We start from the raw sequence: 685 nt of genomic DNA, 5'->3' as shown, positions 1-685 counted from the left end.
CGCATCTCTTTCTTTCACCAGTTTGTCTAGCTAAAGTAGGACAAACCAACCAGCTTCCTTATACTTCTCATTCTGACAAAGCCGTAGAAAGATATCACACGTGTTCACCCTGAGCCTCGCCTTTCACCAATACCTGATCTACTGGTTGTGATATTTTGCGTGTTTGTACCGCCACCTCACTCCATGGACTAGCAGTGCCCTCTTTACTGCTGGAAGCAGAGTCATCAACCTCTTTAAGACTAAGCAGACTTGAGAACCAATTTAGAAAACCCATCCTTACAGTTTTGTTTCTCTAGAACCACTCTCGGTACCAAATGTCTTAGGCTGGGTTCTCTAGAGAAGCAAAACCAGTAAAACCAATAAACATATATAGAGAGATTTATATCAAGGAAACAGCTCATGCAGTTGTAGAGGCTAGAACGTCCCAAGTCCATGGATCAGGGTAGAGGCCTCTCCCACATCACGCAGCCACAGAAGCTGGCGAGCCCAAGATCAGCAGGTCAGAGACCAGGGCTCCTGCTCACAGGCTGTGAAAATCAACGAATCCCAAGTTCAGCAGATAAGCTGACAGCTCAAGTCCCAAGAACCGAAGATGAGATGACAGGAGGCAGCCGCAGGATCCAGAGTGAGCAAAAAGCCAGAACGTCTGCTTATGTTCAGATGCAGGCCACACCCCCAAGGGAAC

This window comes from Trichechus manatus, unplaced genomic scaffold (genome assembly GCF_000243295.1).
Source record: "Trichechus manatus latirostris isolate Lorelei unplaced genomic scaffold, TriManLat1.0 scaffold00125, whole genome shotgun sequence".
Lineage (NCBI taxonomy): Eukaryota > Metazoa > Chordata > Mammalia > Sirenia > Trichechidae > Trichechus > Trichechus manatus.
This window is presented reverse-complemented; position numbering follows the sequence as displayed.